Below are 19,441 nucleotides of genomic sequence, written 5' to 3' on the forward strand. Positions count from 1 at the left end.
ACGGAGAGCTATCAAACTGTTTGGTACGATAAGTACTGCATACGACATACGAGGTGCGACAGTACAGTAATGAGACATGTGAACAAAAAAGTTGCTTACCGTTTTAGTCAAGTTTAGTGTCGTCTTCTTCAAAGTAGTTCCCTTCTGATTGCACACACTTTTTCCAGCGCTTCTGCCATTGATGGTAACATTTCTGGAACTCATCTTCTTTAATATCCTCCACGAGCCGCGTCACAGCTTTTTGGACACCTTGTGTTGTTCGAAAATGGTGTCCCTTGACCCCGCCGTTTTGACTCTTGGGAATAGAAGAAAGTCGCATGGAGCGATATCTTCTGAATAGGGTGGCTGTGGTAGTACTGAAATTTGTCTTGAGGTTAAAAATTGCTGTACTGACAGAGCAGTATAGGTTGGCGCATTATCATGATGCAGAATCCAATTATCAGCAATGTTGGCACGGACACGAAGAATTCTTTTACGAAGTCTTTCTAAAATTTCTTTGTAGTAATATTGGTTAACTGTTTGTCCAGGAGGCACCCGCTCTTTATGAACAATTCCCTTGGAATCACAGAAGCAGACAACCATGCATTTCACTTTTGACTTTGACATGTGAACTATTCTTGGTCTGGGTGATCCCTTTGAGCAGCATTGCAAACTTTGGCGTTTTGTCTCTGGATCGTACTGCAAAAACCAACTTACATCACCAGTGATAACATGGCTCAACAATTCTGGATTGATTTCCGTTTGCTGTTACAGATCGGCTGCCACATTTTTCAGTGTTTCTCGCTGTTTCGGTGTGAGGTTTTTGGGGACCATTTTTGTACAAATCTTTCTCATACGAAGATCTTCAGTTATTATTAGACGAACCATTTCTCGATTGATGTTCAGTTCTTCTGCAATCATTTTTACGGATATTCTTCGATCAGATCATACGAGTTCACGCACCCTGACCAAGTTGACATCTGTCCGTGAGGTTGATGGTCGTCCGCTGCAGTTTTCATCTTCAACATTCGTTCCGCCTTCACTAAACATTTTATGCCAACGAAAAATTTGAGCCCTTGACATAACCTCCTCTCCAAAAGCCTTCTGAAGCTTACTGTAAGTTGTCGTCGCGTTTTCACCCAATTTAACGCAAAAAGAAATGGCATACCGTTGCGCAATATAATGCGGTTCCATTTCCGTGACGAGAGACACAAACACATGTTAACTTATTACAGCACAACTCACGACTGAGCAGTTGCATCGATGTGCCGCTTGGACTAGAAGCAGCTTATAGACCAAGGTCAAAGATATAGTGCTTACGCAAGCCTGCAGGGTTGTCACATCTTGCAAAGAAAATCAGTCGCATTACTTTATTGTCGCACCTCGTACGTCATAGTGTCACAGAGCACAGATATAGATGTACACGTATACTGAGGCCTTACAATCCAGGAGGAAAAGCTCAGTTTTGCAATAATTAATGTTAAATCTTTTTTCAGATGCTTCGGGTCTACATCTACATTAACACTCAGCAAAACACTGTGAAGTAGAGATCAGAAACGCAGCGAGTACGAGTCTAAAGCTGAGGCTGCATTTTCATATATCTAGACGCCACTGTTACCACTCGTACTGGGCTTCCATTGTTCCGACTACAGTTCTGAGAGTATGGAGAGTCAGAACTGAGGCGCTGCTGTCGGTTCATACTAGTAGACTCGTTCTCTCTTGCTGAAACACGCAGGAATATGAGGCTAGTCGTGACTTATTGTCAGTACGGAAAATGAGTGCATAACGCTGCAGCTGTAAAGTAGCACTGACAAGGGGAAATGACCGATTGTTGGGATCAGATGACCTTTAACGAAGCTATGTCTTGTAAGGCTGTAAAGGGGCAAGACGAAAATTAATTGATGGCAAACACACAAATACAAATGTGTTCCATTAGAGGAGGAGTGATATCTAACTTCCGACTGAAAATATACTTATTTTCGTCAGATGCAAACGAGATTGTTGTAGCCTTGTTTATTCTATTTCCACCATGAGAACACTTGCTGTAGTGGAAATCAGTACAAAAGCATGATTCCATGACAGAAATACTACAATGTCTGAAACATGTATGTATCGAATTTTCTATGAAAGTAGTAGGTACATACAAGACATAAACAATAATGACTGAACTACAGGGGTCCTTTTATAGCACAAAGTAACAAAATAAGGCAATCGTATTTCTTGGAGGAAATTGGTATAAAAACACTCACTATTCCACTGTTTTATTGGATTGTTAGTACTTTCCTAATTTCCTCAAAAATTATCTTCGGCACTGATTTTGCCAGGGTTTGTAGTTCTTGGAATGAAATTGTCACCCTCTCTTCTCGTAAAGCTCATTTCAGTTTACGTATATCATCAAATGGCCTTCAATTGCGAGAAACAAGCACTGCAAGTTTTCCACAAAGATTTTCCGCACGGTTCAAATCCTTGCTATTTTCAGGCCAGGGCAAGACATTTATATTTTTTCTTCAAACCACTTTCTGGTTCTATCAGAACCAAACACAGATTCATTTCTTGTTGAAACGTTAGGCTTGCGTCCTCTAGGCCCTCATACACTATAATCAGTTCTGTTTCTAGCATCTCAGTGTGCACACACTCTAGTGTTCAGTTAAGCATTGTTGTGATTTATCTTTAGCGCAGAAGGTTGCCCAAATCATAGCAGTTCCACCACCAAAATTTCTCTTAATTCTCACCGCCTGACGTGTTCTCAGATCATACCAATAGCACTGTAATTTATCCTGGTCATGTAAATTAATCTTATTCTAATTACTGTTTGTCTTCAGCAAAATCCAGACTATTCTGTTTATGTATAGGTATTAATGCGTGTTTCTACTGCCATGTGACAAAATCTGTAGTACAGTCTAGCAGTTACTGGTAACTGTAAATGCAAGTTGAAGAATAATGGTTTGCGGACCTTGATTAGCGCAAAAGTAACCTTTCTATGACAGCAGAGGTGGAGGTATACTTGGAAAAGGCCGGGTGATACGGGAAGAGTTCAGTTAGATTACATCATGGTCGGACAGAAATTCCGAAATCAGGTACTGGATTGTAAGGCGTATCCAGGAGCAGATATAGACTCATATCACAATATAGTAGTGATGAAGAGGTAGCTGAAGTTTGAGATATCAGTCATGAAGAATCAGTACGCAAAGAAAGTCCTAAGGAAAGATGAGAAACGCTTGAAGTTCTCTAAGGCCATTGATACAGCAATAAGGAATAGATCAGTAGGCAGTACAATTGAAGAGGAATGGACATTTCTAAAAAGGCCATCAAAGAAGTAGGAAAGAGAAACACAGGTACAAAGAAGGTACTGTGAAGAAACCATGGGTAACAGTTGATCATGAAAGGAGGAAGTACAAAACCGTTCAGGGAAACTGAAGAATACAGAAATACAAGTCGCTGAGGAATGAAATAAACAGGAAGTGGAATGAAGCTAAAACGAAATGGCTGCATGAAAAATGTGAAGAAATCGAAAAAGAGAGATCGAAAGGACAGACTCAGCATACAGGAAAGCCAAAACAACTTTCGGTGACATTAAAAGCAAAGGTGGTAACATTAAGAATGCACCGGGAATTGCACTGTTACATGCAAAGCAGAGAGCAGATAGGTGGAGAGAATATTGTATTGAAAGCCTCTATGAAGGGGAAGATTTGTCTAATGTGATAAAAGAAGAAACAGGAGTCGATTTAGAAGAGATAGGGGGTGCAGTATTAGAATCAGAATTTAAAAGACGTTGGAGAACGAAAGAATAAATAAGGCAGAAGGGATAGAAAACATTCCAGCAGAATTTCTAAAATCGTTGGGGGAAGTGGCAACATAACGAGTCTTCATGTTAGTGTGTAAAGTGTATGGGTCTGGGGACATACCATCTGACTTTCGGAAAAATGTTGTCCACACAATTCGGAAAACTGCAAGAGCTGAGGAGTGCGAGAATTATTGCACAATCATCTTAACAGCTCTTGCATCCAAGTTTCTGACAAGAATAATATACAGGGTGAAAATTATTTAAACTGACAAACTCTGGAGGTTGTAGGGGACATCAAAACAAATACTTTTCCCTAATGTCATTTCTTCCTATGAGGATTATTTAAACTGGTCGCCGTATTACGATCTTCAGTTGTAGGCAACTGCTGTCCAACAGCGTGGTAGTGCATTGTCTCTGTTTACTAATGGAGCGATACACCTGGAGTGAGTACGCTGATATGGTTGGTAAGTACTACGTAGCGCACCACAGCGGACCAGCTGCACAGCGGGTTTATCAACAACAATATCCTAATCGCCGTATGCGCATCATACGACCTTTGCTGCGTGTACCAACGTCTGCGTGAGACCGGGTCATTTAACAGATTACCTGGACAGGGACACCGTCGCTCGGTAAGAACGTTGCAATTTGAGGAAGCTGTCCTGCAGAATGTGGAGCGGGATCCTTCAATCAGCACTCGTGCAATTTCACGTAACATAGGGACGAATCAGACGAATGTAAGAACAGTCCTTCGAGAGCAATTGTTACGTCCATTTCGCTTACAGCGTGTCCACAACCCAGAACCAGCTGATTATCCACCCAGAGCACAGTTTTCGCAGTGGTACCTGGAAAAGTGTGAAATGCATCCTACATTTCCATCCTCTGTGTTGTTTACCGACGAAGCAATGTTCGGGCGTGATGGAGTCTTCAACATGCACAATTCGCATGTTTGGAGTGAGGATAACCCACATGCGCTCATTAAGTGCGGTTCTCCGTTAATGTGTGGGTCGATGTTGTTGGGGACTGTTTAATTGAGCCGTGTCTGCTACCTAGGCCATTAAATGGCAGTCACTATTACAATTTTCTTGCCAGAGCATTGCCAGAATTGCTGGAAGACATTCCGCTCCCTACAGGACAACGCATTTGGTTTGAACATGACGGGGCGCTGGCACATTTCAGTCGTCGTGTGCGTCGATTCCCGGACCGACGGTTCTCTGAAACGTGGACTGGCAGAGGTGGTCCTGTACCATGGCCTGCACGATCCCCAGATTTGTCCCCTCTGTACTTTTTTGTGTGGGGAGAGATGCGCAACCATTTTTTTACGCAACTCCTGCTGCATCAGAAGAGGATCTGGTTGCCCGGATAGTAGCAGCAGCAGGAACAATTCAGGATACTCCTGGGGTTTTTGCCCGTGTCAGATAGAACTTGATCTGACGGTGTAACCTTTGTTTACGTGTCAATGGAGGCAGTTTTGAAAATCTACTGTAACTTAAATTGGGTTGTGTTAATGTGTTATCTCTTGAGCATTAAAAATGGAAAAGTGTTTGTTGGTTTAATTAATTTGCCACCAGAGAAATCTTTCGCCTACCGGTCTAAATACTCCTCATAGGAAAAAATGACATTAGGAAAAAATATTTGCTTTGATGTTCCCTACAACCTTCCAGACTTTGTCGGTTTAAATACTTTTCACCCTGTACAGAAGAATGGAAAGAAATTAGGGGATGTGCTAGATGACGATCAGATTGGCTTTAGAAAACGTAAAGGCATGGGAGAGACAATTCTGATGTTGCGGTTGATAATGGAAGAAATACTAAAGAAAAATCAAGACACATTCGTAGGATTTGTTGACCCGAAAGAGCGTTCGACAATGTAAAATAGCGGAAGATGTTCAAAATTCTGAGGAGCAGAGGGGTAAGCTATAGGGAAATACGGGTAATACACAATATGTGCAATCGCCAAGAGCAGACGACCAAAAACGAAGCGTTCGCATTAAGAAGGATGTAAGAGAGGGATGTAGTCTTTTGTCCATACTGTTCAATCTGTACATCGAAGAAGCAATGACGGAAATGAAACACAGGTTCAGGAGTGGAATTGAAATTCATGGGGAAAGGATATCAGTGATACGATTGTTATCCTAAGTGAAAGCAAAGAAGAATTAGATGATCTGCTGAGTGGAATGAACAATCTAACAAGTACAGAAAATTGACAGAATAAATCAAAGAAAGACGAAAGTAATGAGAAGTAGTAGAAATGAGAAAAGCGAGAAACTTAACATCAGGATCGGCGAAGCAGATGAAGTTGAGGAATTCTGCTACCTAGGCAGTAAAATAATCAATGACGGACGGAGCAAGGAGGACATCAAAAGCAGGCTAGCAATGGCAAAAAGGGCGTTCGGGTAGGGTACACCTAATTACACACGAAATCGGTGAGCAAATCAGTACGGTCATGTTCAATCTATAGCATCCGTGCAGGTTACATTTTTATTTGAACGATAGTTGAGGGTACCACGAACGCGCGACACAGCTTAATTTGGAAAAGCAATATAGCAACGGCCAACTTAGTGCCAAGATGGGATTAAATTCAGTATGGTAACATGAGTGCGGCTGGGTCCAACCGTTGTTAGAAACTGTGTTGCTAACGAACGCAATAATCTAAGTAAGTGGTATGAGCTGTTATTTTTTGCAAAACAACGTTTTACTCTTAAAATTGAAGAACTTCTATATTCGTAAAGGAAAGAGGCACGTCTTCGTTCCGGGAAACATTATCAGGTTTCGCAAGGAGCGTGTTCTCTCTCTTAATTATGCCTTTTCCATGTCCGACCCCAGCAAAGAAAACTGTTTCAAGAAAGAATCAGCAAGATATAGTGGGGAAGAGGTTGCACACTTCGAGGATACTGTAGTAGCAATACAGAGTAATTCAATGTCATCACGTTTTGGAACGGACCTCTGCTATTAAACTGTTAAATACTCCTTTCAATGACAATACTTTTCCAGCAACGTCAACTACTGGTCTAAAGAGTAGATTATTTGACAAAACGACACGTGAGTTTGCGGAAATGTATTCGTAGCCAATTCATGAGGATGTAGTATGTATCGTTAGTGCTGATGTTCTACAGTAATCAGTATAATTAGTAACTTAGCGAGTAGCACTGGTTGCAATCTGATGCTTCTATAGCATAATAAACACTTGACAAAAAAAAAATCTGGTGCAGATGTTTACGTCTAGGTCGTACTGCAGAGCTGGCCGCGGTGGATGAGCGGTTCTAGGCGCTTCAGTCCAGAACCACGCGACTGCTACGGTCGCAGGTTCGAATCCTGCCTTGGGCATGGATGTGTGTGATGTCCCTAGGTTAGTTAGGTCTAAGTAGTTCTAAGTTCTAGAGGACTGATGACCTCAGAGGTTAAGTCCCATAGTGCTCAGAGCCACGTCGTACGGCAGAAAAACGCAGTGGACAAGTTACGGCCAAACATGTCGTACAGGTACTTGAGAAAAAATATGTGTAAATATACGACACTCGTATACCCCCACGAAGCATATACCTTGCCGTGGTGGGTCGGTATGTGTACCTGTACGATACAGATAACCGTACTGAAGGTACAGCCACATCGCAGGGGTAACTGTGGCAAGGCCAGACTAACATAAGGGACCTCAAGAGGGGCTGAAGCGTTTTCCTTGGAGAGAGAATCTGGATTATTGATTGATGTGGCCTTGTAGCATTTGCCAACATGGCCTTATTTCCTAGTACTGCGAACGACTGAAAGCAACGAGAAACTGCAGCCGTTACAATTCTCCCTCAGGAGTATGATTGTATCCTCGAGGCTGAAACGTTTCGGAGGTAAAATAGTCCCCCATTCGAATCTGTGGGCGATGACTATGTGGGGAGATGTTGTCATCAGGAAAACGAAATTGCCGCTCTCCTGGTCGAAGAGAGGTAGGTTAGACCCATTAAAGGTGTAGGTATGAGTTTAAAAGGAAAAAAGATAGTTTAAAAATGATATAGTGGGAATTAGTATAGGATGGTGGCAGGAAGAACAGCACTTCTGATTACGTCAGCACAGGATTATCGGAAAGAGCAAATTAATTAATGAAAAAGCAAATAGGAATTAATGTAAACTACTGTGAACGAATTATAGTACCAGAGACTGACACGAAGCCAACATTCACCATAGTAGTATACGTTCATAAGCCTACTCACTCCGAAGATAATGATGAGATTGAAACAATGCATGAAGCGATGACGGAAATTATACTGTAGGACATCGTGGTCTCCTGACTTTCATTGCTTACATATTCCGCCCTCACAATCATATTCCGCACATCAGGACGCTTCATTCGAACCCAAACTCGATAAGATAAAGCCAGTGTTGTGTGAATTCATGTAAACGATATGCAAATAACTAATAAATCGCAACTGCGCACCGTGGTTGAAATACTCGAGGCTGGCGTACACACATACATTCCAGACATGACGGCCACAGGAGCTTTTAGTTCGAGAGAGGCAACCGCACGCCAGTTTCACAGATTTTCACAGGGAGACAGCAAAAGCCAAACGCCGATACCACAGATTTCTGGATTGGTCGCCTTAAACGAAACGTCATTCTCCAGTTTTAGAACAGCAATGCTGATTAGCAGATGATATTTCTGACGCCTTGAGCTGAAGGAGTAATGGAAGAGATATCTGGCGTGGAGAGGCGCCGCTCCACTGTCGCTCTTGGAGCGAGGAACAAGTCTCTCCTCAGTACTTCACTGGGAGAGCACCTCTGTCGAGAGCGAATCGAAGTGCGACTCTCTATATTGAGTCCTTGCGATTAAGTGTTGTTCAATGTGTTGGCTGACACACTTATTGTGCGGGGTGAATGGAGAGAGTTCTAGTTAAACGCCTGCGAGCGAATTTTTGAGTGGCATCGTGGTGGACTGGTTATCTGACTGGTGTACCATGCCAATAGTTAGACGAGGGGCGAATAGGAATCCTTGACTTCATCAAGGCGTAGGGAGTGTTTGATTGGCGAAGGTCAATCCAGATAGAATGAGAGTTATCTTATTTGTCAGCAGCGAGCAGCGCAGACAGCAGTCATCGCAGCTTATGGTACTGTGCGCTACAGCTATTGCTAGCCCCATATTTCCTCCACAACAGTACACTTCACTGCATTTCACACGCAACAGCCTCGACCGTACCTAGCAACATTCTAAAGGATAATTATTCAAGTTGAGTAGGCACGCCTCTGAGCCATCCTGACAAGTCAACAACCATCTTAAACTTTGTATAGAAATTTCATTAGCGAATCCTATCCTTGAGAGGTAACTTCGCATTCCGAATAGAACCAGGATATAACTTGTTCAATTCATAATTAAAAGTGCCATTGTGATTTCTCAGAATTTTTGCAAAATAAATAATAACTTTCGTTAGTTTCATGCTTTTCTTACACTAGCTAGCACTACCCCAGTACCCAAGTATCCCACTAGTTACGTAAGAAATTTTGTGAATTTTTGTGTCATTTCCTTACAGTGGATGACTCCAGAAGATATTTATTGCTGAAAGTTTTTCAGGAATTTCTCTTCAGAACATTAGGAGCGTCTGTCTGACTTCTGTAGTAGTGTGGAGGTGGAAATTGCATCTTGCAGGAGCCACAGGGTAAAGGGTACATCTCAGATTAATCCGTTGCGCAGAATAACAGAATCTCAGATCAACCCCACGCTCACAATACAGATACATGACAGAAACCTAAATTTAATTGTGATGGCGGACTGGACCTCGATAATATGGAATGTACGTACCTTAAACAAAAATATTAGAACGAGGATGGGGGGGAGAGAAATGAAAGGGAAGCCACCTAGTAGAATTTGTACAGAGCACAATTTAATCATTTCTAATACTTAGTTCAAATATTATAAAAGCAGGGTTGTATGCGTCGAAGATGCCTTGCGACGCCAGGAGGTTTCATACAGACTGCTTAATGGAAAGCCACAAATTTCGGAATCTGAAACTGCAGAACATTTGAAGGGGCAGATGAGCACGCGACCACAATTTATTTATTATTAACTGTACTTTAAAACAGAAGAAATTGCGAAAAGATAGAAAGTTAAGGATATGTAACTTGCATAATCTGGAAAGACCAGAAGTTCCTGGAAGTTTCAAAGGAACCGTTAGGCAACAGTTGACTGAGTCAGTGGTAAGAAACATAATGGAGACGAATCGGCAACTTTTACAGATTCAGTAGTGGGGACAGCAGAGGATCAAATAGGCAAAAGACAAGGCCCAGCAGAATCCTTGGATAACATACAATTTATTGCATTTAAATGGCCGAGCGAGATGGCGCAGTGATTAGCACACTGAATCCACGTTCGGCAGTATGATGGTTGAAATCCTCGTACGCCCATCCAAATTTAGGTTTCCCATAATTTCATTCAATCGTTCCAAGCAAATAACGGGAACATTCCTTTGCAAGGGCACGACCGATTTCCTTCCCCCTTACAAAGTGCAACTTCGTGTCTTGCCGCGAGATGAAAGTATGTCTTCTTTACTAGATCACATACGCTGACTGAAAACTAAATAAGAAATGTTCCATCAAGAACCAGTTTTTCAGGAAAACATACGCCACATATACCATTTTCGAGAAACTTGGAAACAACTCAGTAGCAATACTGGAGAAATCTGTAGTTATTTAATTTACAGATGATGTAACAAAAGTTACTGTTTGTGTTACAAAATTTAAAATAAAATGGAAATAGTATGAGAAAGCTGAATAAAGCTTGAAATGTACTTACAAGTCACAAACGTTTCCTGGAAACTTACCATTTGTGACTGGACGGTAATCTTATTGTAAGAGTGTCAGCAGTAATTCGTCAGAACGTTTGGCGACCAAGCTCCTTTATTTCGTTTTCCGTGGCAGCGATATCGTAGTGAAATCATTCCCATGTTGGTCACTTAAATCTTCAAGATTAGGTGATAAGAAATCCAAATGGGAATGAAGTTACCGTAATTCCAGAGAAATGTTGCACTCCATAGCATTGTAATAGCCCAGGTCCCTGTAACTCTTAGACATTACGTTTCCCAAGAAATTGTTGCACACATCATTCGAAGAAAGCCAAGCTGATTTCTCAGTAGCTGTTCAAAGATAGTGTCTTTCATTAAGTCACGGATCTGAGACCGAATGAAAATGCCTTCTCTAATTTTTGCAGTGTCAATCGCAGAAAAGTTAGATAGTAAAAACTGAAAACCCTGATCATATTTGTCCAATGCTTTCCGCAAAACTCTTCATAAAGCCCAATTTCAGATCGAGTGGTGGTAACAGCCTATTGTCTTTGCCAACAAGGGCTTCACGCGAAACATTTTTTTTTCACCAGCATGGCATATTTCTCTTAAAGGCTACCCTTTCACTGCATAATGGTCTTTTTTTGCCCTAATATTCCAGTGATACAAGAAGCAGCGATATTTTATGGAACCAGTCGGCATACCCAGAAGAAATCCCAGATCTTTGAGATCACCACAGATTTTCCAATTGTGGTTTGCGTAGCAAGCAGCAAGGAGTAACCTCATGTTCTCTTAGATTTCCTTTAACTAAATGGAGCCATTGGTACATAAGGTTTCTCGTTTGCGTTCTGTAACTAAAAAAGTCTGATGTTACTCTTTGAGGAATCTATAAAGGATCCATTCTCCGAGATTTTGAATCATCGCAAATTTTGTAAGCAGCACATTTATATCATTACAATATACCAAACTCTCTGTCATTGCGGAAAAAGTGGAAAGAAAAAGCTGTCGTTTACGGAGTGCCATTGAAGTGTTTGGTTGTAACAGGTTCTTTTCTTGAAGACGAGACCGAAGTAATTCTCCTTTCCACTTTGAATAATTTAGATCTCTTACAAGATCAATCTATTCTGCCTCCGACATAGGACGTTTTTGTAGCCCTGCTGGAGATGGCGTGCACTCAAAATCTTCTTGATCTATTGTTTGGTCACTACCATCGTCCGTTTCATCTTCCAGGATCCATTCCATTGGTGGTTTTGGAACTGGGGGGAGAATCAGAATAAAAAACTGCAGGAGCTGGATAAGAAACTGTCTGTTTTGATGTACTAGGTACCCTTTTTATTTTCGTTAAAGAAAAGTAATAATCTGTAGCGTGGTCTCTAGGTTCCCTCCACAACTGTGGTACGGCAAATGGCATAGATGGATGGGTTCCACGCAAAGAGCCTCGTAAATAGGGGGCGTGACGCGAGCATCAGTTCAACGGTGCCCAACACTTACCCTCATATACCTTGGATTCAGAATACAACTCGTATGATTTTTGATGATCGGTGAAATGGGATGTCTTTGAGACTTAGTCATAAACTTGCCACACACATAATAGAAAAGAATTAACAACACTTCCTAGACATTACTGAACGTAAGAAACACTCGAACACACACAACGTGTTAGCAACTATACACACGTCAATAACCCATACTGTGTTATCTGAAAATGAGACAGTCGATGGTCAATAGTCGATTGACCTATATAAATGAAACTTTCCTTTAGCTACTCCAAGTGGCTATCTCTCCCTCCCCCCCCCCCTCCCCCACGTCTCTTCGCCCACCACTAGGACATAATATCCCTAAAATAACAATATGTGATAAGCGCCGCGACAGCATAATAACGCGGCCAAGCGCAGATAAAACTGTTTTTCCAGAAGACAGGTGATAGTGAACAATGGCTTTCACCACTGTCGTCAGAGTACTGAAATACGTAGCAAACAAATATTTTTTTCTTCTGGGGTAAATTCCATTGTCGGACTGTGTTACTGAAATATTCCGAGCGTGTGTTGTGCCTCTTATGACTTAGCTTTCGGCGGGACGTTGAATCCTAATCTTCCCTCGTTCCTTGAATGTAACTGACGGCGAAGTAAAAAATATAAAAATTCAGAAAACGAAGCAGTCAAATAGGAATGCAGAAGTCTAAAAAATGAAACTGATACCAAGCCTTAACTGGCAAAACAGGAATGGCTAGACAAGAAAATTAGAACCACCAGCTGCCACTCACAGTTGCGCTCACATATCATAATCAAATGCACCCTCGCTTAAGTCTCCCACGTTCATCACGTAAAGGTGCGACATCTCTCTGTTTGTCACACAGTATTTAATGTTCCTAATCGTTGTGAGTATTTAGGGGGTCGGCAGATGTAAAAGACGCTTGATGCTCGGCGCCTAAAATGCGTCTGGTTTGTGACAGGTAGTAGTATAAAACAGTGGATTAAACTCGTTTAGGTTTCTACAAGTTTTGTATTCATTATGTTGAACCGTATTATATAGAACACATAAAACAATAAAAGCGTATTCACAATCATGATAAAGTTTCAGAAGTCAAAGAATAAGTAGCTTTTTGAAAGGTAATTATTGTTCCATATTTCGCTTTATATTGTTCAAATCAATATATATATTCTACTACGCACTTTTTTAAAGTAGCCTATTCTCTTTCTCAGCAAGCAAACTATTTCCACCCCAAATTTCATCAAAATCGATGAAGCGTGTTCGTCGTGAAAGCGTAACAAGCGGAGATACTTTCTCATTCATAATACTAGTACGGATGCATGACTGTGGCAAAAATAAATGCAACTTGTAGGAAAATTAAAGAAACATTTGAAGAAAACTGAAGCATTCTATTAATATTAAGAGTTTTGACGGCTTGAAGAATTTGACAGAGGTCTGAAAGTCTTAAACCGATACGAGTCACCTGGAATAGATGATATTCCCAGTGAATTATCGAATCCTTGGGAGAGCTAACAATGACAAATTTATTCCAGCTTCTATACAAAATATAGGGGAAAGTGGCCCAAAAGACATACAAAAAAGTTAACTGTCTTTCACGGCGCATATCTGCCAATTAAAATTATATAAATGCAATTTTAAATTTCAGTGGATTTATACAGCAGCAAATGCATAAAGAATTCAGTACAAAATAATTGGTTTTGCTATGAACTCACAATTTCAGAGACGTTGTCAACGTGTCATTTTGGGCTACCCGGTGGGTCAAAATGACACACCTTTTCTCTTAGCAGGATAATTCCTTTATTTTTACTAATAAATTGCTAACATAAACATAAATTATAGCATAAACATATATTACAGTTCAATTAAGTCTTAGAACTGTAATCCTACCAGCTTAAGGATGTGCATTAGTAAAATATACCAAATGCATTGCAAATTATTTCCAGGAACTTAGTATCTTACAAATCACATTTAAAATTTGAACAGTATTCATTTCTGAATGATACTTTCAGTTAATTAGTTAGAAAAAAATTTGTTATTGGCACAACTCACACACAAACTTTTTTGTACCCTTTGAAAGTCCAGCACAATCAGCATTGCTCCGTTTTGAGCAGCTCATACACTTCAGCCCTCTTCCCTTTCTTTTGATCGGCTGCATGAATCACAACAGTAAATACAAGCTGCGTCCTTTTCTTCAGCAGTACTGACGTTTATATCTGCTACTTCTTCATCTGGTGTGGGGGGGAACCATGGCCAAACGTCGCTTCACAGGAGCCCGGTTTGATTTTCTCAGCTCCTTTTCCCTTTTCTGGAGCTCCTTTTCCTTCAGAACTTGCAGTTTTGGTATTGCAGTGAGCCCCTGGCAGCCTTCACCAGTTCTGCGTTTCTTACGCATACCCAAACTGGAAGGAGTTGGAGAAATCTCTTGGAGGATTGTCTCTGCAGTCTCTGTGTCATTTTGCCCTCTTCAACACAAGCGTAATCTTTGGCCATAACTTCGAAAAATAACGAAGACACCATCAAAATATTGCCACAGATTTAAAGACTTACCTTTATAAGATGTCCTCCTGATAGTAAATTTTCCACGAAAATAATCAACACTGTACAAATGTGAGAGTTTGCTAACAGAAGTACTGGTTTCGTTGACTTCAAATACGGTTTCCCACGTTTCACGTCACCATGTGGAAGCAGGCAAAGATTAATGTCTTGCGGCCAAAGTGTAGCCATAACAAGCTATCAAGCAAACCAAAGATTATGATCCTGTCAGCTGCCAAATTAGAAAAAAAAGGGACTATGTCGTTTTGTCCTACTATGTCATTTTGGGCCACTTTCTCCTACCATGCAGATGGAATAACCTCAGACTTCAATAAGAAGGTAATAGTTCCTGTTTCAAACAAGACCGGTGAGAATATTACGGGACTATCAGTTTCATACGTCATGCTTCAAAATGCACGAATTATTTACAGAAAAATGGAAAAGCGGTAGAATTCTATCTTAGGAAAGATCAGTTTGGGTTCCTGAGAAATGTAGAAACACTTGAAGTCGTACTGACTCAACAACGTATCTAACGAGACAGGCTGAAGAAATAGCTACCTACTTTTATAGCACTTATGTATTAACAGAAAGCTTTTGACAATGTTGACTGGATCACACTCTGTGAAATTCTGAAGGTAGCAGGGAGAAAATAGTCATCTACAACATGTACAGAAACGAGACTACAGTTCCAAGGGCCGATGTCGTGAAAGGGAAGTAGTGGTTGAGAATGGAGTTAGTGTTGTAGCCCCTCCCCGATGTTACTCAAGCTGTATATTTAGCACGCAGAAAGGAAACCAAGCTGAAATTTGGAAAGGGAATTAAAGTTGAGGGAGAAGGTAAACTTTAGGGTTTGCCGATTATGTTGTAATTCTGTCAGAATCGGCAAAGAAGTTGGGAGAACTGTTGAACGGATGGATAGTTTCTTGAAAAGAGATTATAAGATAAGAATATCAATGAAAGTAGAACAAGGATATTAGAATGGAGTCGAGTTGCTGAGGGTATCAGATCAGGAAATGACGCACCAAAAGGAGTAGACGAATATTGTCATTTGGAAAGCAAATTAAATGCTGATAGTCGAAGCACAGAGGATATAAAATGCAGAAATGCAGACTGGCAATAGCAAGAGAAGCTTCGCTGAAAAAGAACAACTTCTAATATGGAATTTAAATTTGGGGGTTGGGGAAGTGTTTGTCCGGAGCATAGCCTCATACGGAAGTGAAACGTGGACGATAAACAATTCAGACAAGAACAGGAGTTTTAGCAATGTGGTGCTGTAGAAGAATGCTGAAGATTGTATGGGTAGATCGCATGTCTACTGAGGAGGTACTGAATCGAAGTAGGGTGAAAAAGCATTTATGGCACAATTCGACTAAAAGAAGAAATCCGATGATCTGACACATTCTCAGATATCAAATAATTCTCTATTTGCTTTAGGAGGGAAATGTAGTGGATAAAAATTGTTAAGGGAGAGAAAGGAATACCGTAAGCAGCCTCAAATGGTTATAGGCTACAGTGGTTAATCAGAGATGAAGAGGTTTTCGTAGGACAGACTAATGCGGGAAGCTGCATCAAACCAGTGTTCGGACTGAAGGCGACAGCAACAAAACAAGTTAAATGTCCACAGAATACTGTGTCTGAAGTAGACATGATAAAGTGATTGTCATAGATGTGAATAATTAAAAGAAGCTATCCTTTTTCATTGGAAAAATATATTTTTTTGAAGTGTGACCGAGAAGGTATGTGCATAACATTTTCAGTGCAGTTATTTATTTCAACATTATTCTTTGTCTTAGGGAGAGTGAATTAGGTCCCTACATGTTATCTGCCGGCCGCGGTGGCCAAGCGGTTCTAGGCGCTTCAGTCCGGAACCGCGCTACTGCTACGGTCGCAGGTTCGAATCCTGTCTCGGGCATGGATGTGTGTGATGTCCTTAGGTTAGGTAGGATTAAGTAGTTCTAAGTTCTAGGGGACTGATGACCTCAGATGTTAAGTCCCATAGTGCTCAGAGCCATTTGAACCATTTGAACATGTTATCTATGATCGATACATAAAACTACACTACTGGCCATTAAAATTGCTGCACCAAGAAAAAATGCTGATAATAGACGGGTATTCATTGGACAAATATATTATACTAGAACTGACATGTGATTACATTTTCACGCAATTTGGGTGCATAGATCCTGAGAAATCAGTACCCAGAACAACCACCTCTGGCCGTAATAACGGCCTTCATACGCCTGGGCATTGAGTCAAACAGACCTTGGATGGCGTGTACAGGTACAGCTGCCCATGCAGCATCAACACGATACCACAGTTCATCAACAGTGGTGACTAGCGTATTGCGACGAGCCAGTTTCTCGGCCACCATTGACCAGACGTTTTCAATTGGTGAGAGATCTGGAGAATGTGCTGGCCAGGGCAGCAGTCGAACATTTTCTGTATCCAGAAAGGCCCGTACAGGATCTGCAGCATGCGGTCGTGCATTATCCTGCTGAAATGTAGGGTTTCGCAGGGATCGAATGAATGGTAGAGCCACGGGTCGTAACACATCTGAAATGTAGCGTCCACTGTTCAAAGTGCCGTCAATGTGAACAAGAGGTGACCGAGACGTGTAACCAATGGCACCCCATGCCATCACGCCGGGTGATATGCCTATATGGCGATGACGAATACACGCTTCCAATGTGCGTTCACCGCGATGTCGCCAAACACGGATGTGACCTTCATGATGCTGTAAACAGAACCTGGATTCATCCGAAAAATTACGTTTTGCCATTCGTGCTCCAGGTTCGTCGTTGAGTACACCATCGCAGGCGCTCCTGTCTGTGATGCAGCGTCAAGGGTAACCGCAGCCATGGTCTCGGAGCTGATAGTCCATGCTGCTGCAAACGTCGTCGAACTGTTCGTACAGATGGTTGTTGTCTTGCAAACGTCCCCATATGTTGATTCAGGTATCGAGACGTGGCTGCACGATCCGTTACAGCCATGCGGGTAAGATGCCTGTCGTCTCGACTGCTAGTGATACGAGGCCGTTAGGATCCAGCACGGCGTTCCGTATTACCCTCTTGAACCCACCGATTCCATATTCTGCTAACAGTCATTGGATCTGGACCAACGCGAGCAGCAATGTCGCGATACGATAAACCGGAATCGCGATAGGCTACAATCCGACCTTTATCAAAGTCGGAAACGAGATGATACGCACTTCTCCTCGTTACACGAGGCATCACAACAACGTTTCACCAGGCAACGCCGGTCAACTACTGTTTGTGTATTAGAAATCGGTTGGAAACTTTCCTCAAGTGAGCACGTTGTAGGTGTCGCCACGGGTGCCAACCTTGGGTGAATGCTCTGAAAAGCTAATCATTGGCATATCACAGCATCTTCTTCCTGTCGGTTAAATTTCGCGTCTGTAGCACGTCATCTTCGTGGTGTAGCAATTTTAATGGCGAATAGTATATACGTGCGACATAAATACTGCATTTGTGCGTCACAGATACAGCTGAGTATTAGTGCACTGAATTGTGGTTTTGAAGGCCTAAAAACCATTTTTATACAGTTCTTTAGTGTTGCAGTTTATAGAGTGGGAAGCTGTGGAGTAAATGCTACCGCGGTTCCTTTTTTATTCCCTTGGAGGTATCATTTCCAGATTTCATAAAAATATCCATTAGTACCCAACAGGAAAATATAGTTAGATGAATTAAATACTATCGTTGTGGCAGTGCAGAGCCTGGATATACAGTTTTATTTTGTTTAGAGGTGACATTTTCAACTTTACCAGCAAATAAACAACAGGAAAACTAATTAATCATCTTTTCGCATTGCACATTAATGCTAAAGGATCGATTTAAAAGCAGTAAATTGCTTTACTGACAAAGAAGGAAGAAATAAGCCCTCTTTTTTAGTACAGCTGGCCGAAGCAGCACACGAGATACAATAAGAACGAAGATGTATACAGACGTACGTTATAGTGCTCGACTATGATTTATAAGATGCTCTGGCCTGAAGCAGAGGCAAGAATTTAAAACATCAGCGTCTGGCCTGGGAACATTAACAAAAGTACTTAAAATAAAAACCAGATCGCTATCGTGAAAGGAAAAGAACCAGCTAATAATTACAAAGCCTTAAATAAATGGAAAAATAAATTCATTAGTATTAGGATTATTGTTTCTGTGTTCTGTTTTCCATAATGACTGTCGATCAGTACTGTGTATGATTGGCATTTTTAGTTCAAATGCTAGTCTGTAATTGGCTGGCCAGACCACGAATAGCCACCGTGTTACCCTACGCTTTGCAAAAGTAACTCGCACGCAACTACGAAATGAACCAGACAACTTCATTTGCCAATGAAATTGTTCTCAGTGGCAAAAGTTTTTTATACTGCTTACATAGGGTTATTAACAGTGCCGAATAATTCGCAGGCGATGAGACCACGAATTTGTCTAACATATCCTCCATGTTGACTCAATGAAACACCATGCAGTTTCTTCTATTTGGGGCTAGTGAAAGATTGTCTGTACAAGCCTTCACTAACAGGTGACCAACATAATTGCAGAATGTGTGACGTTTCTAACTCGAGATACTGCGATGATGATTTGGGTAGGGCTCCCTCGTCAACAGAACGTGTCCCACACGTGAAATACTGCTAACATTGGACGCTTGTAGCAAAAATACGCTACTTTTTATTTCGTGTATCATTCATCATTGTAAGTCAGAGAACCACATACACTAACGAACACGAAAAGTGCTACGCCATGAACATTTTACCGTTAAACTACCAAACTTAACAACAGTCGTTGTCAAATCGTATGTATATTGCTTTGATCACTGCAGGGACAGTTTGTGCACATGGGCTATCGCCTCTATTTGCCACACTTACTGCAGGGATGGTTTGAAAATGGTCA

The 19,441-nt window shown here is 41.3% G+C and overlaps 1 protein-coding gene across 1 annotated transcript in view; it reads right to left on the reverse strand.

Annotated features, from left to right (window-relative positions):
* Positions 1–19,441, reverse strand: part of LOC124594554 (UDP-glycosyltransferase UGT5-like) — a 114,419-nt gene that overhangs the window by 59,422 nt on the left and 35,556 nt on the right. The window lies entirely within an intron of this gene.

Source organism: Schistocerca americana, chromosome 2 (assembly GCF_021461395.2).
Source record: "Schistocerca americana isolate TAMUIC-IGC-003095 chromosome 2, iqSchAmer2.1, whole genome shotgun sequence".
NCBI lineage: Eukaryota > Metazoa > Arthropoda > Insecta > Orthoptera > Acrididae > Schistocerca > Schistocerca americana.